At 40.6% G+C, this 25,256-nt stretch overlaps 1 protein-coding gene and 1 long non-coding RNA gene across 7 annotated transcripts in view; one reads left to right on the top strand and one right to left on the bottom strand.

Moving 5' to 3' along the window:
* The window catches only part of LOC140481308 (microtubule-associated tumor suppressor candidate 2-like), a 452,512-nt gene that overhangs the window by 87,178 nt on the left and 340,078 nt on the right, over positions 1–25,256 (top strand). The window contains exon 1 of one of the 6 annotated variants that reach the window (XM_072577284.1): positions 526–571. The exons of the other annotated variants lie outside the window; for them this stretch is intronic. The gene's annotated coding sequence lies outside the window, so the exon portion shown is untranslated. Of the gene's footprint in view, positions 1–525; positions 572–25,256 lie in introns of those variants that run through there. 6 annotated transcript variants of the gene reach the window in all.
* The window catches only part of LOC140480999 (uncharacterized), a 30,463-nt gene continuing 20,505 nt past the window's right edge, over positions 15,299–25,256 (bottom strand). Inside the window, exons 2-3 of the long non-coding RNA XR_011961447.1 lie at positions 22,766–22,880; positions 15,299–15,384 (exon numbers count right to left, since the gene is read on the bottom strand). This is a non-coding gene — a long non-coding RNA (uncharacterized lncRNA). The remainder of the gene's footprint in view (positions 15,385–22,765; positions 22,881–25,256) is intronic.

Here is a 25,256-nt window from a genome sequence, read left to right as displayed (position 1 = left end):
TTCTCATCTCTAGTTGTTCCAAGAATAGTAAGAGTCAATCTTCTTATCTCTTCCCTGAAAGAAAACATACAGTCATAATACTAAAGGAATTTTTTCACTGTTATACTGGAGTATACAACAAAACTATTACTATTATCAACCTATTAAACTATTATTAGTATTCTTCCTTTTATATGTTGATTTTTTCTCTCTGATGGCCTGACTACTTCTAACCCACTTGTCTATTCATTCTAGTTTTCTCTCCTCACCTTTCTTTATGATAATCTTGTATTTCCCTTTATTATTTCACTTCCCATCACCTTTGAAACATTTGAAGTCCAGTTTGTTTATTCTGCTTGTATAATTGTTGCTTATATAGCTACCTGGTGCATGCTGAGCATTAATGCTGTTAAAGCTATTGAATTTTTCTACAATAGTTGAAATGTTAAATATTGTCCCAAACACCACCCTATTCAGTTTGTTTACTCAATTTCTTGAATTTTGTCTTTTTGAGGTTGGTAGCTGGGCGTTAGCTTCTGGAGCATCCAATCTCCGATCATATCAAACATACTTGTGTGATGATTATTATCAGGTAAAGATTAGATTAGCCTGATTGTTCCATCTTGCTCCATATTTCTGAAAGCACAGATTTATAGAACCTGGTGAAACTACAGAAATGATTTGAACACTGGTCAACTTAATGTGCTTTGAGATAAACAACCAGCCTTCCCAATACTTTTAGATAAAATACGGCAAAGGCTAAAAATCTGAAATAAAAGCAAAACATGTGGCAAGTCCATCAGTGTCTGTGGATTGAACAGGTAATATTTAGGGCCTGTGCTTTTGATCTGAAAACTGGTTTCAGTTTGTTATTTGTTCACTGTCCAAAGCATGATTTAATTGTTGATATGCCAATGTTGATCTATTGAATGTGGATTTAAACAATTAATGGAATGGCTCTACTCTATTAAAGATGCCTTTAATAAACTTGGTGGAGATTTGGATGGGGCTGGAAAATGTTAGGGGCATAATGTTCTGAGATTGTAGGTCAGAGCTGAGAATCTTTTTTGTAAGATGCAGTCATTGCACACAGAGCTTCTAGTTACTTAAGAGGAATTCTCTCTGAAGACACTGAAATAAAAATACAATATTGCAGAAGCTGGAAATCTGCTGTAAAAAGGGAAAATGCTGGGGAAACTCAGCAGGTCTGGCAGTGCCAGAGTTTATGTTTCGAGTCCAAAACTCACCTTCTGAAGAATAGTAGAAAGTCAACCGGTAAAACAAAACAATAGAAACAGTGGAAGAGTAGAAATCTAACCAATAGATATTAGTAAACAACTAACCTGAGAGTGATTGCTGATCCCCGTAAATGGGGTGACCACTCCCCCTCCCACCTCAGTTGAGAGAGTTTTCTATAAATGGTGAGGGTTGGGGGAATTCTGCATGTTGTTGAACAAAAGTTTAGCTATGTATGTTTAAGAAAAAGTGTTAAATAGTTAAAAATGGCAGTACTTGTACGTTGACAGATGTCACAGTCCACCTTCCCTGCATACTTCTGGTACACGCTCCTAATTCCCATGGCAATGCCATTAGCTGGATAGAATTTGATGTGTATTGTGTTGGAAGTATGTGTGAGTAGTGCAAACAACAATTTTTGTATTAAATTGACATCTGAAATGCCAAAACTACACCCGGTTTTATGGTCACAAACAAAAATAGAAGTTGCTGGAAAAGCTCAGCAGCTCTGGCAGCACCTGTGGAGAGAAATCAAGTGACCCTTCCTCAGAACCAATCCCAGTTTTATGATCCTGGACTACAGATTCTGATTATTGTTCTCACTTTATTCAGAAGGAAAGTACAAAGATTTCTGGTCAAGAGCAATTTTCCTTTCAAATTCTGCTATATATCTGATTTGTGGTTTACGGTTTTACATTTAATAACTTGAATGTGCACTTCCAGCTCTGTGTTGGGAGCACTAAAGATTAAACTTTACCCAAAGTTCTTTTAAATATTTTGCCCAAGTATTTCCCTTCTGTACCTCAAACCCAGGCCTGAGCTCAGTTACCAAGGACTTCTTAGTTTCCTTTTTTCTGAGGATCAATGGCCAGCAACTAATAAATAGTTCTCATTCTGTGCACAGCCACGTTGCTTCTTAAACTAGGACAGTTGTGGTTTCAGCCACAAGCTTAAACTACTCACTCAATGTCCTTCATGAAATTTGGGAAACATGCTGTGGTGAATGCAAAATATAATGGTGATAAATAGAGGGATAATTATACTTGCCTAAATGAATTTTGGGGTGAGGGAGTCATATCTAACTTTAGATCACATCAGGTACTTACTTTGATTCAGTGCTTACCCTCAGTGTAAGCAGTCTGATTTCAATTCTGGTATTTCTCCACAGATGACTGTGACATTAACCAGTACATTCCTTATATTGTAATTTGATGTTGTCCAATTTACATTTGGTTTCCTGACTCATTAATTTCCTAATTACCACTAGAGATTTGTAGATAGTGGAAAAAAATTTTAGAAAGAAAAATTCCTTCCATAATTCCTCCAATTTGCATTGTTATCCTTCATTCCTGAGGTATCCCAGGATGTTAACCTACCCTGAGGACAGTTAAATTTAATTAGCAATTTAAATGGCATGCAAAAACTGATTTTTTTTCTCCAAAGTAGGTTGGTAGTTGTGACAAAATAGGTTCCGTATTTATGATTTTCTTTTCAGTATATGTTCATTGAAATGAAAGGCTTGTTTAAATGTTCTCCTGCAGTCAAAGTGAAGGAGGGCTTATGTTGTTTAAATATATTGATTGCAATTAATTTGCATTTGCACCTTATACCAAATGAACTCAAAAATGTTTACAGCATTATCTGATGAATTATGTTCCTATTATTAGTAGCTGTCTTAATCTTAATATCATACCGGTTTAGTGTTTGTCCACATTTCACTGCTGCTGTTACATTTGGGTATCAGGGAGGTATCAGTGTAAAATTTCAATGTCACCCATGTTCAAAGTGATTTGCTTGTGCTGCCTAGTGATTGCGTGCATATCTCTGGGATCAGCTTTCTTAATGCACCTTATTTGTAGTTGGCTAAACATGGAAAGGGTACTGTTCCATCACATCCAAGGTGACCCAAAAGGTATAACAGATCAGTTGGCTATGGGAAGTCAAACATATAATCCTGTTGGTAGCATTTGGCAAGCTGCATCAAAGGGAAAGCATCTACCCTGCTGAATATTTCAATGCGTTACAGAAAATCTATCTCACCTTTCATGGGAGGAGGGGCCAGTCTCTGTTTATATGCTGTTAAACAACCTAAGCTCCATATGTCATGGTATAAAATCATTTTAGGAGCAGTGTAACTGAAGCAGAGCTCTGGCCACTGTGCTTAACATTAACTTGATGATTACTGATTGCTAACCACTGCACTGGTTTCTATCTATGAATGCTTTGTGTTGTTTTATTTAATAGATAAACTTTACAATAAAGCAATTCCACTATTTTAGAGAATCAGTGACTGAATTAACTGATGTGTTACACTTTTAGGAAGTGTGGTGACATTAACTCTTTGTACACCCAGAAACTTTTATCTATGTACATGTTGTTCCACAATATCCGTATCATAAAAGTTTATTTTTGTAAATATCTGACCCATGGAATTGGAAATCTATAAACTGCAATGTATCAATCATGTTTTGCAGCTGAATATGGAATGCTGCATCTAGGTAGTTATATCCATGTACTGTTGAATGCTTGTACCACCACCTGTCAGTTCCACTCCAAACCATACCCAGTCCTGATTTGGTAATGCATTGCCATTGGGTCAAAATCCTGTATCACCCTTTCTAACAGCACCGTGGGTGTACCGAAACCATCTGGATTGCAGCAGTTCAACTAGGTAGCTTGATCCAATCTGTCAAGACAATTAGGGATGAGCAATAAATGCTTCCCTAGCCAGCAATGCCCACGACCCTTGAACAATTACAAAAAATGACAGGGCTGCAAAAGCCACAGGGCAAGCCGGGATTGTTGGGACAGACTCCAACACTGGAATCTTGGATGATTTTACAGATGAAATAGTTGCCTTCAAAGTGCATTCTTGCATAAGAGCAACTTCTTTTTCTCAGGGCCATGTAGCCTCAGACCTCACTACAGCTTTGTGTTAATCATGCAGTTAAAGCTATGTTCAAGAGTTGAGGTGAAATTGACTACCCCTAGTTGAGTATGGCATCAAAAAACTGCGGCAGAAATGAAGTCAATGCGCATGGAAAAACGAGCCAAAATCATAGTCATTATTGTGTTTTTTAGAGGCCAAATATCTTATCCTCAGGACCTCACTGCAGGACTTCCTCGGGTGGAGGATGTTCACTGATGACAGGTCAATATTCACACACCTCGGCTACTGCACATGTTTGATGTGGACAAGTGGAAAGAAACATTTGTCCAGATGTATGACAGGAAATGACCATCTCCAACAAAAACAGAGCCTGTGCAACTTTTTTGTGATGCTCAATAATATTACAATTGCTGAATTACTCCTCACCATTTACTACAGGTCATCCCAGTGACCAGAAGCTAAACTGGATCAGCAGTGCAAGGAGAGATGTGGCTAGAAGAACAGGTCAGAGGTTGGGGAGTTTTGCAGTGAGTAATTCAGGACATGATCCCCCAAAGCTGTCTACTATATGCAATAGTTCATGAGCATGACGGAATGCTCTCCACTGGGTGAATGAGTGTAATTTCAAAAACACTAAAGAAAGTTGACGCCATCCAGGAGGACTAGGTGGCTTTGATTGATTGGCCATCTGCTATCTTTAACAGTCATTCCCTCTATCACTGGAATACACTCTATAGTATTTCCAAATTACACCGCAGCAACGTAACCATGCTCCTTCTATAGCCCATGCAAGGATAAAGGCAACAAATGGATGGGAAGAACACCAGCTCCCAAGTTCCCTTTTAAGCTACACACTATCATTACTTGGAGCTATATCCTTGACTATCACCTGAGTCAATGTTCTATAATTTCCTGATATACCTGCAGCAGATAAACTACAATAATTCAAGAAGGTGGCTCACCACCCCCACCTGAAGGACAAATTAAGGATGGTCACCAAATATTAGTCTTGCCATTGACATTGACATTTACATCCCATTAAAATAATTAAGAATGGAATTTATAATGTCTGCTTTATTTGACTATGTGATATTGTTGTTTCAGAACCATCCCGTTACTGTCATCTCTTCCTTAGCTGGGTAATGTAAGCTAATCTAATTAATGAACTCTATAGATGTAGAGCTTCAATTTAAGTAAAAATGTAAACAGTGTTTTTGAGGTTAAGATTGGTTTCTGGTACAAATGAAATAAGGTGTCCCCTAACTTTTTTGGCAACATTCTTGCCCCTGAGTCAGAAGCTTATGTCAGGTTTTGAGGATATAGTCTAGGTTGCCATGCCAATGCAGTAATGTGGAAGTGCTGCGCTATCAGAGGAGCGCACCTTTTGAACGAGATGTTAAGTGGTGATCTCACCTACCTGTGCCAGTGAAAGGAAATAACTCCAAGGCCCAAATTGACAAGAGTGATGGCAGTACATAATAATTAACTGGAAATTTATTTTATTTGTTGTTATGTAGGATTTTTCTGTCTAAAATTGACTGCAGGTTTACCTACAGAACGTTTCTATTTCTTTAAAATCTAGGAAAGTGGACCTCACGAATTGTTTGTTTAACTCAGCGTCTATGTTTACAGATGGCAGGAAAGAATGAATAGATTGTTAGATGCCTTAATGGATAGTAGGAAGGAGTGTGCATTCGTTGTGTGAAACAGCTCTACATCTGTTCTGAGGGCTAAGGCTGTTTTTCACTTTCAAATTGAACTGGATACAGCTTTGTTGTATTATAACTGACTTCAGCTGACATGCTGCAATGTGTAATAGGATATGACAACATCAAAATAGATGCATTATTGTTACCAGTCGCATGTATGTGCCTAGTTCTGAGAATTTGTACCAGTATGGCCTTTTCATGAAATACACCTTTGTATTCTCTGGTGGTAGAAAGAAACTGATGGCTAGAAAATGGCACTTTTGTCAATTCGCAAGAGGTTTCACACTTTGCAAACCACCAGTAGTGCCCTCTTTCACAGAAAATGAAAAAGCAAGAAGGGAAGTAAGATAGCAGCAGAAGCAGACTTGGCTGCATCAGACCAAGGCATACCTATTGGCAGTGATGGGAAAGAACTCACTCCACAGGCTCTGGTTCAGTAGGGACGTATTGCCATCTGTTGTGCGGAGTCCTGCAGCCAAACTCTATCTGAAGGCCAATACTGCCTGTAATAACTGATTGTGGCACTTACACATTATACCTCTGCCATAAGGGGAGTTTGAAATATCAGCCAATTTGTTGTCCAATGATATATCAAACATCTGACAGAAAATTACTCAAAACTGGCATATTCATTCTCTGTGAACATCAATGCTAGCGTGATAGGGCTGTCTTATTTAACCATGCTGCTGTACAGTTACATTAAGGGAAGTAGGCCGCAAAATCAGCACTGTAGTGAAACTAGTTTTGGTGCAATGTTTGCTTCAAATTGGGTCCCCTTGGCATGTATATGTTCATGTCAGCATTTCAGTTTGTTTTATTATTGTCACATCTACCAAGATATTGTGAAAAGTATTCTTCTTTGTACTATTGAGACAAATCATACCTTACATAAGTACATCAGGGTAATAGAACGGAATGCAGAGTATCGTGTTACAACTACAGAAAAGCTGCACAGAAAGATCAACTCTAATAGATGAGAGGTCCATGTATTCGTCTCATAACAGCACGGAAGAAGCTGTTCTTAAATCTGATGGTACATGTTTTCAAACGTTTATAGCTTCTACCCAAATGAAGAGAGTATAACTGGGATGGGAGGGGTCTTTGGTTATGTTGGCTGTTTTCCTGAGGCAGCGGGAAGTGTAGACAGAGTCAATGGAAGGAAGACTGGTTTTTGAGATGGATTGGAATGTGTTCACAACTCTGTAATTATTTTGCTGTTGTGAGCAAAGCATTTGCCATTCCAAGCTGTAATGCATCCAGATAGGATATTTTCTATGGTGCATCTCTAAACATTGGTAAGACTCATTGTGGACGTGCTGAATTTTCTTTTCCTTTTGAGCTTAGCATTGGTATGCTCGTGATAGATACCATTTTGAGGAGGTGTGGAAGCATAGGCCAAATTGTAATATCAGCATGCAACAAAACATTGATGCCAGTGCTGTTATTTTCAACACTATTTCCAAGTAATGATGGTGTGTAGCTTAAAAGGGAACTTGGGAGCTGGTGTACTTCCCATCTATTTGTTGCCTTTATCCTTGCATGGGCTATAGAAGGAGCATGGTTACGTTGCTGCGGTGTAATTTGGAAATACTATAGAGTGTATTCCAGTGATAGAGGGAATGACTGTTAAAGACAGCAGATGGCCAATCAATCAAAGCCACCTAGTCCTCCTGGATGGCGTCAACTTTCTTTAGTGTTTTTGAAATTATACTATCCTCTGATAGTGCAGCACTTCCACATTACTGCATTGGCATGGCAACCTAGACTATATCCTCAACTATATACAGCTAACATCCTTTCTTAGACATGCTCAACTCAAAATGATTATAAGATTCATACTGAACTTGAAATGTTAACTCTGTTTCTTGTTCCACAGATGCTGCCAGACATGCTGAGTTTCTCGAGCATGTACTGAGTTTACAATTGAAAATGTGTTTGGCAGAAGAAAGGAACCCACACTCTAATCAGAACAGTTTTCAGGGAATTTTTAAATACTGTCAGGTTAGTTGATGATTCATTTAAGTGAAATCCACTGCTTAAATTCTAAAGTTTCCAGCCTTAAGCAGGATTTAGTAAAGTCGCCAGTGAGCTTAGTTAATTAAAGACAGGCCTTTAAATGATTCCTCTGTAATTGGGTCAGCTTGGGCTTAAGTGTTAGTTACATATAAAACTAGCCAACTTTGTGTGACTTACAAAGCATGCTGAGAATTGGTAATTAAGGACATTTGGGGAAGCAGGGAAAGAGACATTCCTTTAGTTTTGTTTTGCTTTTTCAAAGGTTTACAGCCTCCAGGTATTGGTTCTTACTCTGCTGTAAGTGAAGGTGCTATTCATTTGGTAAATATTTATGAATTGACTAAGGTTTCTTCTGTTCCCAAGTTCAAAATAGTCTAGCAACTGGTAGTAAGATTAATACAATGTATAAAACCAAAAGTAAATACATCCTTGAAAATAATAATTAAGTAGTTAATTAAAACACATTAAGGATGGCAAGAGGGCGATGTGTCACAGCTGCAGGATATGGGAATTCCTGGATCCCAGTGTGGTGTAGGGCAAATACATCTGCAGTAAATGTTTAAAGTTTGAATAGCTTTGATCAGAGTTTATGAGCTGGAGGCTGAATTACAGACACTACAATACATTAGGAAGGGGGAATGTTTCATGGGTTCTTCAGAACAGGAGAGAGTCACACGTCTTAGTATAGCATCATCTGATTTGGTCAGTATTTAGAAATAGGGGAGTGTGATTGCAAATGAGGCAGTTAAGGGGACCCTGAGGTCAAAAGTGCAAGAACTTCTTCCTTTGTTTCCATCCAATAGTTTTGCAGTTCTTTCTACCTATTTGGATGAGATGGGAACTAGGGTGGGAACTAACCATGGAACCCTGGTACAGGAAGCCATTCAAGTAGGGAAACAAAAATAAATGTAGTAGTTGTGGGGGACAGTATCATCAGGAATTGACTCAGTTCTCCTGAGTAAAGAGTGGGAGTACAGATTACTTTGTTGCCTGGTAAGTGTTAGGGTTCAGACATCTGCTCAGGGTTAGAAAGGAACATGTATTGGCTGGGAAGGATCACTATCTAGTGCCAAAGACAAAGACAGGCCTAAGAAAAAGTGAGAGACTAGGCACCAAATTACGGAGTAGAACCTTAAAGAACAAATCTTCTGGATGCCGGGCCATGCACAATTTAACATAGTCAAATCAGAATAGCGAGGTGAATGTGTGGCTCAAAGCCTGGTGGGGAAGGAGTAGGTTACAGTTCATGGGGCACTGGCCTAGGGATTGGAACTGTTGGGAGGGTCTCCATCTGAACCATATTCAGGTCGCTGTTCTTGTGAGCCACATAACTAGGGAATTAGGGAGAATAACAAACCAAATAGGGAAGGCAATGAGGGATCTAATTTTAGAAGGTGTGCTAATCAAAGAATGGAGGCAATATACAAAGAGAGCTCTGAACCTGACTCTTTTGGGCTCTGTCCGAGTTGTGTTGGGGCTATCTTGAATGATTGTCTCTGCGAAACCTAGCAAGTTCTCTCAATGAATCTAACCAAACTCACCTCATCGCAGCCCATGGTGTGTCTCACATCTGATTTCCATACACTGTGCCCAGAACAACTCGCCACTCAGCGGATATCCCGGAATTCACCAGCATCCTGTGTGCCTACACCATCTTTAAAAGCTCACTTGAAGCCAATCAAGCACTGTCAGCCCAGAGCTGCCCTGCACAGTTAACTACATTGACCCGAACAGGGGAATTTGGCAACTTGCTTTACGGGTAGGGTTCGAGAGGTCTTTCTCGCTGCAGTGTTGCTAACATGGGACTTAGTGCTCCCCCAGGCCCTCTGAATGCTTCTTTCTCATCCAGCTACTGTAGAAAGATTCTCACCAGATTGTCTTCCCATACTTTCTATTGAGGTGTCAGTATCTGGACTGAATGGTAGGTGTGCAGGAGCCAACCTTGCCAATGCTTCCTCTGAGGCTCCAAGGGGATGACTTTTGGGGAGCTGGCCATCTCCATGGGAGTAGTGGAGATACTGACTGTACATGCAAAAAGAGAGAGAATGGTCAGAAGTGATGTGCAGTAAATGACTGGCAGAGGGGTTGATGTGTGATGTTCGATGTAATAAAGAAGGTGCTTATTTACTAGAACATGGATATCTCAGCATCCCAGCAGGAGTGGTCCTAGTTTTCTCCTGCAAGGGCAAGGATTCTCTGCTTGTAGGGGTGAGGAGTCTAAAGTCAGGCACTCCTCCACCTCCAGGCCTTTTCTGCCTTGGTGTGGCCTGTCTTCTCCTGGAATGAGAGAAAGGCAGGGATTGAGTGAAGTGAAGCTGTTAGTGCTGGTGCAGGGAGGGTGAGGTGAAGAGGTGTTCTGAGGTATTGAGGAGGTATTGCAGAGGCCACACAGGGCTAGTGCTGTGGGAGGTTGGGAATGGGAAGAACAAGTGAGGGAAAATGTTGGAGGGAACAGTGAAAGTGGCAGAGAATGAACCTTTCAAGGAGGTGTGTGCATGAACAGAGAGCGAATGTGAGGTTGCAGAGAGAAGAGTGTGTCACTTGCCGTGGCACAGAGGGGATAGCCAATGACTTTCCTAAGCCAATGCTACTGTTTCTCCAGACCAAGGAGACAGCATTGATCCACCTGGGCCCAAGTTGCCAGCATCTAGTGGCATGACCTCCACTGCCAGACCACTGGGAAGACAATGCCTCTCCCCTGCTCCACCTTGTTGATCAGGACCTCCAGGACTCAGTCAGAGAATGGGTGGCATGGTGGCTCAGTGGTTAGCACTGCTGCCTCACAGCGCCAGGGACCCAGGTTTGACTCCAGCCTTGGGCGACTGTCTGTGGGGAGTTTGTACATTATCCCTGTGTCTGCGTGAGTTTCATCCGGGTGCTCCGGTTTCCTCCCACAGTTCAAAGATGTGTAGGTCAGGTGAATTGGCCATTCTAAATTGCCCGTAGTGTTAGGTGCATTAGTCAGAGGGAAATGGGTCTGGGTGGGTTACTCTTCAGAGGGTCGGGCTGGACTCGTTGGGCTGAAGGGCCTGTTTCCACATTGTAGGGAATCTAATCTAATCGCGTTGCCATTTTTTCCTTCTCAGACATATTTGGAAAGTGTTCCTGACCAAACAGGGCAATTTTGGAATGCCAATGCTCATCCAGGTGCACAGCAGACTCTTAGAGATAGTGTGGGCTGTGATGATGTTGTGGTTCTAAGAGCTGTTCCTATCCTGGTTTCTTTTAGAGAGAGATTGAGAGGGAGAAGTGATGAGTGGTCTATGAGAACATAAAAAAAACTTGTGAGGCCTAGGGGTTTTTTTAAAGTTGGAACAATAGTAGCAGCCTGACTGGGTGTGGTCAAGCTCTCACAAATCCAGGAGTTTTCATTGGCGTTCAGCAGTTGCTGTTGTGGGCTTGAAGAAGTGGAAGCTATCCTTCCCTTTCTTGATTACAGACAAAAGCTGGTGATTCTCATTCTAGGCAGCTGAGTGCATGTGAAACAAAACTTGTTTTCTAAATTTTCCTTTTTTGCCAAACAGTGTGTTTAATGGATGTTACTATACACAACAGCAGGTGGGACTTGAATTCGGGCCAGAGGTATGTACACTACCATTGTGTAACAAGACAAACACGAACTATTAGGAATATGATGAGCATTTCAGAGCAGGAGAATGTAAAGGAAGAGCAGAATGAATGGAAGGGGCCAGCACCTCTCTTTCCATTCAGATTTCTTTGATCTCCTCATTTGATTATGAGCTCACTTAGTTCCTGCTACAGCCTGAAGGCTTTAGCAGAGGTATAGCTGGGTTGTACATGGTATAGGCTAGTTTTATAATACTGACCTGGTTCTAGACCCTGCTGAGGCACGCTACCACTCAGGAGTACATGTAACACTGGGCTGCACATTACTACCATTTAGTTTAGCAAATAGTGTGAACTCTGTCTGGTTAACAAGAATGAGCCATAAGTTAATCATAGAATCCCTACAGTGTGAAAATAGGCCATTTCGCCCAACAGTCCACACCAACCCTCCAGAGAGTAACCCACCCAGACCCATTCCCCTCCCCTATTACTGTACGTTTCCCCCTGACTAATGCACCTCACCTACACATCCCTGAACTCTATGGGCAATTTAGCATGGCCAATTCTCCTAACCTGTGCATCTTTGGACTGCAGAAGGAAATCAGAACACCTGGAGGAAACTCTCACAGATGCGGGGAGATTGTGCAAACTCCACACAGACAGTCACCCAAGGCTGGTATTGAACCTGGGTCCCTTAAGCTGTGAGGCAGCAGTGCTAACCACTAAACCACCATGCCATCAGGCATCACAATTCCTGCACTGGATTTCTGGTCTTCTCCAATATTTTCCCCAGCAGATTAACCATTCACTAACATCTGTGTTTGAAGAAAAAGACAGCAGAACTCATAGTGTCTTTCAAAAATTTCAGGATGCTCAAGCTATTTCGGCACCAAGGGGATGCCTTTGAAGGATATCAACTGTAAAATAGGGAATGCTTAAGGCCGTTACTTGGTATGGTAATGTTAAGCAGATTTCCTCAAGACTGCCATCTCCTTTATTATTCTCCTCCCTACCCACTACTTTATGGGAAGGTTCTCTGAAAGTGACACGCAGCACCACCCCATTTTACCTTAATTCTCAGGACATGAACTGAAGTGCTTCTTCCGTCAATATGAAAGGATGCTATTCAGAACTCATCATTTCATTGCAGTCATTCACCTTCAGTCACCTGAGATCGTTGGTCTGTGAAAAATGCAGCCCTTTAAAAATTCCTGACAATTTTCTGACTGCCCAGACAGGCAGCTCATTGTGGTGGGTAAAAACTCAACTTGATTTCATCATTCGGCTCAAACCTTGAAATTCTGGTAGTACCATCTGTACCACCAGTAGCTTGGCTGAATCCCCAGTGTAGATAAAAATGTAAACTGTATTTTCAACAGGAAAACCACCATTCCTTGAAAGATTAGAGAAATATCATCTGCACTTCTCATTGACTACATTCTTCAAAGAGCTTCAGTTTATAGCTATCATAAAGGAGTTGTGAACTTACTAATTACAATTTTCAGTTCTAAACATGTGATTTACTGACTGCATCTTTGCTAGTTGTTTTTTGCTGAGTATCACAACAGGAGAAAAGTGAAATGCTGATGGGGAAAACTGAACACTGGAAACTATATGTAGCAATATCTGTGCTTAGCATTTAGTGACAACTTTGAAAATATAGTACCTGGGCAATCTATAGTTATTAAAGAATTTCCCCATGTGGATGGATTTAATAAAAAGCAATTAAAATGCAGTAGTGAAATGCTTATGCATAATGTAAGATAAACAGTCTGAATTATATCATGGAGCACATGGGTTGATGTCATAAACCAGAGTGTAAAGTGAGGCCACTTCTAAAAACATCACCTCTTCACTGCTATCTTTATTTTCTGGTATAAGCACTATCCTAAATATCTCCCATAAATTCATAACATGATTCTGTCTGATCCTGCAAGCAGACATTTATGATGAATTTTTCTTTTTGCAAGATTTTTATTTGTACTGGGAAAGCTAGCAAACTGTGAATTATACCATTTGAAGCACACAGAGTTCTCTGGTTTGCTCAGTGCTCTGATTCCAGCTGATGTTATTGCTGGACAAGTCAGATGGCAAACTGAAATCTGGCTTGTTAGATCATAATAAGGTGGTCTCTCGCTGAACATATGCAATGTTCCTGAGTTGGTTTCAACCAAGTAATAAAACTGAAGTTTATTATGCAGAAAAAATAAAGCTACAGTAGAATAATCCAAATTGTTTATATATAATACACCTTTAAAGACTTTAAAACATACAATAGAAATATAGCAAAATAAAACGAAGAACTGCAGATGCTGGACATCTGAGACAAAAACAGGAATTGCTCAAAAAGCTCAACAGGCCTGGCAGCATCTGTGGAAAGAAAGCAGAGTTAACATTTTGGGTCCAGTAACCCTTCTTCAGAACTGACAATAGCAGGGAAAGATGCTGAAGGCAGGGGTTGAGAGTGGATGTAAAGGAGTGAGTGATAGGTGGAAACAGAGCCCAGAGGGACAGAGGACAGTTAGGCAGACAAAGGGATGGCTAATGGTAAGCCAGGGAAGGGGATAATGAGGGACTATGAGTGGGTGAAAATGAGTTGGCAGTGCTAAAAGCAGCCCATGTGATGGCAAGGCCAGGGCTGTGAGAGTGGGCAAAGGGCGTAGAAGAAAGTATTCAGACCCTAAAATTATTGAACTCCATTGTGAAGGCTGCAGGGTTCCCAAGTGGAAAATGGATGCTGTTCTTCCAACTTGTGCTAAGCCTCACTGGAGCACCGGAGCAAACCTGAGCCAGCAATGTTGGCCAGACAACATGGGGTGTATTGAAGTGGCAGGTAACAAGATGCTCAGGGTCATTGTTGGGGACAGAGCATAAGGGTTCCACAAAGTAGTCACCCAGTCTGCACTTTGTCACCCCAGTGTAGCAGCAAATACAGTGTAGCAGCGGCCTAGATTACGTGAAGTGCAGGTAAATCCCTGGAAAGTGTGTCTGGGGCCTTGGATGGTGAGGAGGGAGAAAGTAAATGGGCAAGTGTTGTACCTTCTGTGATTGCATGGGAAGATGCCGTGCGGTATAGGAAGGTGTTGGTAATGGAGGAGGTGTAGACCAATGATCCCTCGTGGATACCTGACAAGGGAGAGGAATATGTGTTCAGTGGAGGCCTCCCAGCATTTCTGCCATCTCTGGAGGGATGTTGTAAACTGACCAATGGCAGAATTGTCAGCATTCACCGGCACCAATTGCTTCCATTTTCTAATTAGGTGTGGAGAAGGGCACAAAATGGTTTTTTTTGAGGGCCTTCTAAAAAAATTTCTCAGAGGCTACATTTTGATGTTTGAGGACTTCTTTTTTATTCTTGATCATTCACTTATTAAATGATGCAGTTCCACAGTGACAATGTCTTCCGCATTTCTGTTGACATATAGGATGTGTTTTGTGTAAGAATGGTGGACTGTAGCTTTAAAAGTCTGATCATGTTGCATCATTAGCTATTTTGGGTGGGAAATGGCTTAGTCTAAAGTTGCTGCCTTTAGAGTGAATTGCTCCATAATAAAGCTCCTGCTCCTTCCTGGAATGTAACAGTATATTTGGACTCACACAGAAGCAGAATTAGAATAATTAATAATTATCCTAAATAATTATCAACCCTCCCCAATAAACATAAAACAATAAGACACAAGCATGAATTTATTTGACCCCACAGTATTTAGAGTCATAGAGATGTACAGCACGGAAACAGACCCTTTGGTCCAACTCGTCCGTGCCGACCAGATATCCCAACCCAATCTAGTGCCACCAATGAGTTATGAATCACAGATTTATTACAGTACAGAAGGAGGCCATTTGGCCCATTGTGTGCCTGCGCCAACTTTATTGTTTAGTGTGGCGCCATTACCTAGTGCCAATCTCTTCACACTGTTACTGTCCAATTCCATCTTGAATGCTGCAATTGAAGTGGCCTCCAGTACATTTCCAGGTAGTGTATTCCTTGGCATAAGTTAACAGAGATGCATTAGCCACGAAAGTTTTTTTTAAATAAATGAAATACAAAAAGCCATCAACCTGACACTTCTCCCACAGACTGGTGAGGTCATAGCTAAAGTGTTTCTTTCTCATATACACAAAGCTGAAAGATTTCAATTAACACAGTGTTCATTATAATAGCATCCACTACCTTTTTGCTTCACATGGCAGGTCCTGAGCATATGAATTAATCAGGAAGTTTCACATTCTTTTGCAAGGAATTCATTACTGTAGTGATTTCAAGTATTCCTCACACCTCATTAGTTGAGTATTCATTTATGGCCATGGTTAAAACTGTTTCTCTCCTTTGTAGCCTCCCTCTCACAATCTTGCAGCTTCACTCTTTTCTTGCTGCCACTTCTCTCTTGCCGCCACCTCTCTCTTTTTGTCGCTACCTCTCCTCCCCCACTTGTAGTTCTCCCTTCCACTTTTCAGCCTCTCCCACTTTTCCCTCCTTGCAATCTAGAACACTTTAGCCCTTTCACAGCCTCATCCTTATCTCCTTCGCATTCTCCCCTCTCCTCAATGCTGTTGCGGCCTCTTCCTCTTCCATTCTTGCAACCTCATCTCCTTCCCCCTTACAGATACACTCTTTTCTTTGCTGCGTCCATCTCTTCCACTTTATAGGGTTCACATTTGTCCCTGATTTGCAATCTGCAAATCTATATCCTCCACTATCCCACCCCACAGCTCTCACATCCACCCCTTATCCACCCTATCATCCTCACACTCTCTCTATCCTGAAGCATCTCCCTTTTGTTTTGCAGCCTCCCTTTCTGTGGTATCTTTTATCTACTTCCATCCCTGACCTCAGTGCAGAGGTGTGCAGATCCTGAACTTGAATCAAGCAAGTCAGTCAGAGAAGTGATGAAACTTGTCAGTGAAGAAGCAGATTTTGGAGATATTTTTCATAATCTGGCGATACGGATTAAGCCGTATAGGCTTAAGTGGCAGTGCAGTGCTCTGATAGTGGAAGGTTTCTATCACATGGTGAAACAGAGGCAAGAGGCTGCTTAGTGAGCCAGATGGAGAAGACTAAGAGAGCAAGCTGAGATGTTGAACTGGAGGAAATTGGGGAACGATGGTCTAACAGAGCTATTTGTAATAAAAACATAAACTTATAACTAATCTTTGGAGAGTCAATACTAACCAACACTTTTGATATGAAACCCAATATGTTACAGTCTTGATTTATTTGTAGCCAGGAGCATTTACTATTGTAGATAATTGTCTCTATACTAATAGCACTAATTATTACTTTTGCTTTGAAATATTTTTCCTAACCACCCATATTTGAATTCTGTTCTGCTGAATTTACTTTTTTTTTGTGTTTCAAAATTGTAAATTTCAATAATTGTATTTAGTTGCTCAAATATATCAAAGAAACCACAAAACTTTTACAAAGGAATTTTAATTAAGAACAATTTAAATAATTTCTCACATTGTAATGAAAGTGAATCTGCATGAGTATTAGAAGCAATTACTGCAGATGCTGGAATCTGTGCTGAAAAACAACAAATTCTGGAGATCACAACTTCAGCTAATATGAAGAGTCATCTACACTTGAATCGTTAGCTTGCTGTCTCTCCGTGGATGCTGTCTGAGCTGCTGTGATCTCCAGCATTTGTTGTTTTCAGCATAAGTATTATACATGTACAATTACATTTAATGAAGATTATTGCTGCTAGGTGTGGATTTTATTAAGAATGTTCTGTCCCATGCAGTAATAAGTCACATATTTAAACCTGTGATTTTCCAGATGGCAAGTTCTTGATCTTAAACTTATACAGGGATGAGGAAAACCCCAAAGGTCATTCAGTTGGCTTGTGAACAACTAAAACAGAACATTAACAGAGGCCTGAAAGCAGACAGGCAACAAAGAGACTTTGACAAAGTAATAGGAAATAAATTTCAATAAAATTGGTTGAGTTAAAAAGTTAAAAATCACATCACAATACAAATTGAGGCTAACTTTGATGCACTTTGAATTGTATTTCCAAACATCAGCTGATTAAAGAGCTCAATCAGAATGAAGATGTGCTTAATGAAAAATACTGGCATTTTTACCTCCTGACAATCAAGTTATTCTATATTGACAAAATGTTGTGAAATTTGTGTTAAGAATGACTAACACAGCTGAATTAATTCTGTTTTTGTTCAGGACCTCACCAGCATGTAGCACTTTCTGCCTCAGAGGACAAGCTACTAATAAGCTCTAGGGGGCTTTTATCAATGCTCTTTTTGAATAAAAGAACAAATTAGTTCACTAGCTGGCTACCAGGAGAGTAAGCAGTTGATTTGACAAGCTTAGTTTATTACTTTGATGTTTTCTTTCTGCTTCTGGGAAAACTCTTTGTACATGATTTGAATATTTCCTGATGACATATGGTGAATAAGAGAGTAGGAATGGTTTGATTGCAAGAGGGACAGAATGAAGAGTCTTTGCTGTATCGCTATACAGCATCCACACAATATCACAGCAGCTTATTTTAAAGAGATGACTCTGTGTGGAAACTGAGCTAAAAAATAAACAGAAAGCGCATGTAATATACCACCTAATAATAAAATGTGCATAATGCTAGTGTGCAGATATGGTTTCTAGACCACGGCAAGCACATAAAATTGTTAGAAGAAGTGACTGACAGGATGAAGAATGGAAATGCCTTTCAAAGATGTTCAGATGAGAGAAGGAATTTTAAGTCATCACTCTTGTCTGGCAGTATCGTATGAAGCAATAGATGATTCCAGCACTGATGAAATTAAAGCAGAAGAACCATTTGTTGCTGTGGGACTGCTGACACATTTCTCAGTATGTTTGGGTCTCAGCTTGATGACAACAACAATGCTACCTTATGAGGAAAGCATTGGAATACAGTCCATGGTCTATTTCTTTTTCTCAAAACTGTCAAAGTTGCTGTATTATCCAAAAAATTTCAGTTACTAACCAGGTCATAATAATTTAACTTTTTTAAAAATTTCCTATTGGTCTTTTATTCTGTAAATATTTCTCCTATTTACCTTCCATTTGAAAATACCCGATGAACAATAGTCAAATTAGCCGCTATTACCAACCAACAAACTTGCAGTTTTCCTGTGAGGTGCCTCTTTGATTTGTATTGGCCCATGATCCAATTTATTTTGGGCTGTGTCTGACTCCGAATGTGATCTCCCCTTCCTGACCACGTGAAACTTATTGATCAAACATATAGGACTGAGATAAAGAAAACTTTCTTCACTCATTGAGAGTGGTGAGACTGTGAAATTCTCTACCACATTAAGGCTGTGGTAGATCAGGAAAGTAAATATATTTAAGAAAGATTTTTCTAGATACTGAAGGCATCAAGGGGTCGGGGTAGAAAGGAGTAGTATGATGTTGAGATGAGGACGATCAGACATGACCGTATTGAAGGGAAGAAAAGGTTCAGTGGGCCAAATGGCCTCCTCATGCTCTTATTTTCGATGTTCCTATATTTCCACAACAGTCCTTATGACATCAAACCAGTGGGTGGTGCTTATGGCACTCAATCAGTATGTGCCCTTTCAGATCCTTTTAGAACCACATACAATATTTATCCCCAAGCTTTACTGCTTGTCACATTATTGTGATACATTTGTTTATATAATTATATTTACCACGATCCTATCTCCTTGCCAAGTCTGACTTTACAAATGTAGATGACCTGAATGTTTTAATATTCTCCCTGAATAAGTTCACTTTATACTTGGAAGACTGGTAACTTGTTGGGCAGAAAATAATTGTTTTTAACTCTCTTTCTTATAGCCTAAGGCCTTCAGATTTCTTTGATCTAGAAGAGCTTAATCTCTTGGATTCTTTTCACAGAGCACATCATCCTTGCCAGTTTTTTTGTAGTAAAATCTTTGGACGTTATTGATCTCTTCTTCTGATGGTGTTGTGTGCATCATATCTTTAGTCTTTGACAGTGAAATGTTTTCTCAATTTGCTTGTAGATTGCGCTGAAGAAGACAGCCTTATTATTTAAATTTGTTGATCAGTTTGGACTTTCTCTTCCTTCTTCAGCAATCGAACTACTGTTGAAACTAACAGCAGAAATCTGAAACAATCACAGAGATTGCTAGAGAAACCCAAAAGGTATGGCAGCATTGATGGAGAGAGAAACAGAGTTGACATTTTGAGTCCAGTATGACTCTTCTTCAGAACACTTACTAGTTGTGTGGCGAGTGATTGGGAAGTGGCAAAATTCTGCATAGGGACAGGAAAAGACCATACGGGTCATCAAACCTGCTCCAGCCCTCAGATCATGGCTGACCTGCGACCTCAATGCCACCTTCCCACATTATATCCTTGCCACTTAATGTCATTAGTCTCCAGAAACCTATCAATTTCTGTCTTGAATACACTCAATGATTATGCTTCCACAGCCCTCTGCAGTAAATACCAAAGATTACCACCCACTGGGTAAAAAAAAAATCCCTTTTCATTTCCATCTCAAACCCTGTCTGCTGAGATTATTTCCCCTGGTTCTTGAGTCACCAAACAGGGAAAACATCCTGTCTACTTCCATCCTGTTACACCCTATAAGGATTTAATAAGCTTCAATGAAATCATCTTTCATCCTTTGAAACTCTATGGAATACAGTCCCACTTTCTTTAATCTGTTTTCAGAAAACTATCCTACCACCCCAGGAGTTAATCTGAACATCCATTGCACTACCTCTATGGCAATTGGACCATAAAATCATAAGACATAGGTGTAGAAATTAAGCATCGAGAGTGCTCCACCATTCAATCATAGCTGATAGGTTTCTCAACCCCATTCTCCCCCTTTCTTCCTGTAACCTTCGATTCCCTCGGCAATCAAGAACTTACTGTCTTGAATATACTCAATGACGTGGCCTCCCCTGCTTCTGTGGCAACTATAGATTCAGCACTCTCTGGCTAAAGAAGTTTTTCCTTATCTCTGTTCTAAAAGATCTTCCCTTTACTCTAAAGCTATGCCCTCGGGACCTAGTCTCCCGTGCTAATAGAAACCTCTTTCAAACATCCATTCTGTCCAAGCTGTTCAGTATTCTGTAAGCTTCAATTAGATTCCCCCATTCCCTGATACATGACCCTAAGCAACGAGGAACATTTCATTCAGCCAGATTGGGTTGGAAATACTGACCTGACCTATGCTGTGTTAGTTTCCTTGATGGTCACCCTCAACCATTATGATACGTGGTAAAAACAATGACTGCAGATGCTGGAAACCAGATTCTGGATTAGTGGTGCTGGAAGAGCACAGCAGTTCAGGCAGCATCCAAGGAGCTTCAAAATCGACATTTCGGGCAAAAGCCCTTCACGATGAAGGGCTTTTGCTCGAAACGTTGATTGCGAAGCTCCTTGGATGCATCATAATACGTGGTCCTGGATGATGTCCCATACAGTGAATGCGTACCTATTCACATTATCATTTGCCTTTCACTCATCAACAGCACAAAGAACATGAAACTGAGCTTTTATAATACAGTAAGAGGTTTGACCACAACTTTGTAACTTATACTATGTGGTGTCATCCACAAAGCTGCTTTCACTGACATTGTTTATAATCATTGACTCATCTACATTTGATGCCTTGATGGAGAGAGTGCAGCACTAGTGAAGGATTATGAATGACCTGGTCATCCTGCTCCATAACACAGGCTGATTGAGTTGTTCAATGTTGCACAGCATGCCAGGTGGGAAGAAATGATAACAGTGCTCAATTTCACAACAATCGGAAGTGCTGGAACTTGATTTACTATCTTATAGCAACCCAAAAAGCAGCTACACCATTCCACCCATCAGTCACCCCCAAAAAGAATTGCTCTTCTTCTGCTCAACAAAACGAGAAAACTGTTAGAAAATAAAACGAGACGCATCATCGACAGCAAACTAAAAGTGGACTCTGGTTGAGGTGTTACCATGGTGAAAATAACCATTAATAGTGATTGAAGGTTAGCAGCTTGGCTTTGTTATAATTTCATCCTGGTCATTTGACTCTGATTACTCCAAGTATTACTCAGAGGAATGAGTCAGCGAATGTCAGGCACCTATTTTGTTGATTCAAAACAGATGCAGTGCACCAACATGTTCCTTCTGTCTGAAAGGAGCAGGGCCAGTGTATTCACATATGCAGCTTTCAGTACACCCAAGTGCACCACACTGCGATCCCAACTGACATTTCCACAATGGTCATCACTTCTCTCATATTCAGGATTATCCAGCAAATTGCAGAATCCTGTTTAATTTTGAATTGAATTGAATTGAATTTATTGTCATGTGCACTGAGGCACTGTGAAAAGCTTTGTCTTGCGAGCAATACAGGCAGATCACAGAGTTAAGTAGCATAGATAAGTAAGTAATAGATAAACAGTGGCAAAAGCAAAAACACAGGTACAGGCAAATGTTAAGAATTTGTGAGTCCATTCAGTATTCTAACAACAGCAAGGTAGAAACTGTTTCAAAACCAGCTGGTGCATGTGTTCAGGCTTCTGTACCTTCTCCCCGATGGTAGAGGTTGTAAAATAAACATTGCCAGGGTGGGATAGAACTTTGAGAATGCTAGCGGCCTTTCCTTGACAGCGAGCCTGGTAGATGGATTCAGTAGATGGGAGGTTGGCCTTTGTGATTGTCTGGGCTGGTTCACCACTCTCCATAACCGTATCCAATATTGAATGGTACAGTTGCCATACCAAGTAGTGGTACATCCAGACAGAATGCTCTTGATGGCATACTTATAAAAGTTGGCAAGGGTATTCGCTGTCATGCCAAATTTCCTCAGCTGCCTGAGGAAGAAGAGATGTTGTTGGGCCTTTGTAATCAATGCATCCACATGGAGAGTCCAAGAAAGCTTGCTGTGGATGACCACTCCCAGGACCTTGACTCTCTCCACTCATTCCACCTCAATGCTATTAATGTGTAGGGAGCATGAGTAACATCCCGCCGAAAATCAATAAAGAGTTCCTTGGTTTTACTGGCATTGAGAGCTAGGTTGTTCTCAGTACACCATTTTTCCAGGTCTTCCACCTCCCATCGGTAGTCTGTTGTAGTCTCCCGTTGCCATCTGAGATTGGACCGACTATGGTGATGTCATCAGCGAACTTGTAAATGGCATTAGTCTGATATTTGGTGACGCAGTCATAGGTATACAGTAAGTATAGTAGGGGACTGAGTACGCACCCCTGGGGGCCTCCAGTGTTGAGTGTTAGTGAATGAAATATTGTCCCCAGTCTTCACTGATTGTGGCCTGTGGTTTGTGTGTTTTTATACTATTGACTCTTGATTTCCAATACTCTCTTCCCATCAGAGTCATAACAAAGTAAGGAGGCTGGAATATCCACTTACCTCCTTGTGACCATGGTGTTGTCATTCCCCTTCTGATTGCCTCTAGCACTGTCTCCTCCAATGGTGAAACCTCATAGAATTGTGCCTTTCTCTTCGCAGTTAGTAGTAACGTGTACTGAAAGAGAAAGATTGTGATTGTAACTGAGTGAATAAGCAGGTATGTTTGTGACTATGTGATGCCTTATACAATTGAAGAATGGTGAAATATGCCTGAGGGTTCAGTACTGCCTGTGAAGGCCACAACAATGTCGACTCTGTGAATGTTAATGTATAGTCAGAAGAAGTGCGTTAAAGTTGAGATGCTGGTGGGGATGCAGTTAAAAAATGTGTTTGTGAAATAGACTCGTGATTACTTGAGACAAATGGCTAATTCTTTGTGGTAGTAGATCCATGTCCTGGAATCAGGGCCCATGGTACAAGCATTCTTGGTGATCTGACATGTTATTTGCCGCTGCAGCCTCCTTCATCTCTGTGCTTACTGGCCTTCTTTCCTCTACCTGCCTCTCCGAATCTTCCCTTGGTCCTTGAAGAATGCTGATTGGAGCTTTATGTCAGCCAGCCCATTCTGCATTTTTGGTGTAGGCTGTAAGAAAATTGCTTCTAACTGGTACTTGAGTGCAAAACGTATATTTAAATAATAGTAATTAACAATCAGACCCCAAAACGTGGGTTAAAATCAGAATTCTTTTGGCTTTCCCCCAATCCTCAGAATACCCTTCTGGGATTTAATGTGATTATAAATATAAATTATGCTCATCAATCAATCAAGTAGAATATGTCAATTTCTGGAATTTTTGACATCCATTTAGGTAAGATACATCACTGATGTATGGATGAAGTGTAATGCTAGCACACAAAGATGCATTCCTTTTTTATTCTTCCATGGAACAAGGCCAATATTTATTGCCCAGAGGAAGCGACAGTGGTCTATGTATTTGAATCGCTCCATTGTAGAGGTTTGACATTAGGCACTATCTAACTAGGCCACTGTAGGCAACAGTTTAAAAATAAACCATATTTGTGTCAAACTTGACTTACATAAAAGCTAGACTGGGTAATGGTGACAAGATTCCTTCCCTAAAAGAGATCAGTGAATCCATTTTTTATTTACAACTTTTCCAACTGTTTTACAGTCACTGTCACTGATTCTAACCATTTTGACACAATTCATATTCTCACTGAGCCATGTCACATTGTGTTTTCTCAGTTATTTGTCCAGAATTCTGGATTATTCATGGAGTCATAGTGTCATAGAGATGTACAGCACGGAAACAGACCCTTCGGTCCAACTCGTCCATGCCAACCAGATATCCCAACCTAATCTAGTCCCATTTGCCAGCACTTGGCCCATATTTCTGTTAAACCCTTCCAATTTGTAAACCCATCCAGATACCTTTTAAATGTTGTAATTATACCAGCCTTCACCATTGCCTCTGACAGCTCATTCCATACACGCACCACCCTCTGCATGGAAAAGTTGCCCCTTAGGTCCCTTTTATATCTTTCTCCCCTCAACCTAAACCTATGCCCTTTAGTTCTGGACTCCCCCACCCCAGGGAAAAGACTTTGTCTATTTATCCTATCCATGCCCCTCACAATTTCCAGTTACATAACCACTGCAAAGCATCATTAGGTGATACTGGGTATTTTCCTGTATGCTTTTAGCTGGCAGAAAAACAATCAGATGGCATCAGCTGTGATGCCAGCACTCTGCCATATAACATCATATGACTGCAGATGTCCAGTGAGAATGCTGACTGTGCAGATTCTTGGTCTACTAGCATGGAGTGTTCTCAACTTCTAGATAACTAGAAGGACAGAACATTTTTGTCCTTCAACTACTAAAGTGGTGTTTTCTGTTTAGCAACAGTCTTCCCAAAAAAAATGACTATGATCATACAACTCATCGCATACATGCTCAGAGAGCTAATTGATGTGGGATCTCATGACTGTAAAAGTGAGGTGGAGTAATGAGCTATTATTTCAAGTCTTGTCTTTGCTTTCTATTGCACTTTTACATTGAGAATCCGCAAAAGAATTAGAAATTGTTCCAAACATGCTCTTTACATTTTAGGTGTTTTTGTCAACTCATTATTTATTCAGATAAGAATTTCACATCACGTTGTCCTCTGACAATCATTCTGGATGTGAATTAGGAAGAATGGGATCTTTGAGATGTCATGCTGGGGTTTTCTGGATGGAACACTTCCTCTCCAGGTTGTTGTTAGGTTATTTTCCAGTACACAGTGAAGTGGTAGAATCAAATAGACTCTGATTTCTAACATGTTGAGAGTGTGTTGCTGGAAAAGCATAGCAGGTCGGGTAGCATCCGAGGAGCAGGAAAATCGACTGGAATGATGAAGGGCTCTGGCCCAGAATGTCGATTTTCCTGCTTTTTGGATGCTGCCTGACCCGTTGTGCTTTTCCAGCAACACACTCTCAACTTTGATCTCCAGCATCTGTAGACATCACTGTCTCCTATCTGAATTCT

The sequence above is a fragment of the Chiloscyllium punctatum genome, chromosome 9, assembly GCF_047496795.1.
Source record: "Chiloscyllium punctatum isolate Juve2018m chromosome 9, sChiPun1.3, whole genome shotgun sequence".
Classification (NCBI taxonomy): domain Eukaryota; kingdom Metazoa; phylum Chordata; class Chondrichthyes; order Orectolobiformes; family Hemiscylliidae; genus Chiloscyllium; species Chiloscyllium punctatum.
This window is presented reverse-complemented; position numbering and strand designations above follow the sequence as displayed.